This window comes from Fukomys damarensis, unplaced genomic scaffold (genome assembly GCF_012274545.1).
Source record: "Fukomys damarensis isolate Sample0158 unplaced genomic scaffold, DMR_v1.0_HiC HiC_scaffold_19, whole genome shotgun sequence".
NCBI classification, from domain to species: Eukaryota; Metazoa; Chordata; class Mammalia; order Rodentia; family Bathyergidae; genus Fukomys; species Fukomys damarensis.
The window spans coordinates 7,232,550-7,233,160 of record NW_022900931.1 but is presented as its reverse complement, the minus strand read 5'-3'; positions in this window follow the sequence as shown (position 1 = coordinate 7,233,160).

Sequence of the window (611 nt, the reverse complement as noted above, 5' to 3'; positions counted from 1 at the left end):
GAACAAAAAAAAAAAAAAAAAAAAAAAAAAAGTAAAGCTAACTGCTCTGTATAAGTGGAACCATGCAATAACTGTCTTGTTTCATCATTATTGAGACAGGAACTATGTAGTTCCAGTTGGCCTTGAACTTGCAATGTCGCCCATGCTGTCCTCAAACTCACCATCTTCCTGCTTCAGTCTCTCAAGCACAGGGACTACAGGCTTTCTCCACCCACACCTGGCTAATTGGTTTTTTTGTACCTGGTTTATTTCACTTAGCATAGTATCCTCCAGTTTCACTCATTTGTTGTATGTGTCAGAATTTCTTTTCTCTTTTTTTTTGGTACTGGGGATCGAACTCAGGTCCTTGCATTTGCAAGGCAAACGGTGGAACCACTGAGCTAAATCCCCGGCCAGAATTTCTTTTCTTTCGAAGGCTAAGTAATATTCTATTGTACCATGTACCACATTGTGTTTAGCTACAGCTATTGAGGGACACTGAGGCTGCTTCCATCTTTTATCTATTGTGGATGCAAACATGGATGTATAAATAATCGTTCGAGTCCCGCTTTTAATTCCTTTGGGTACACACCCCGAAACAGAGTTGCTGGATCATATGGTGAATCTATGTT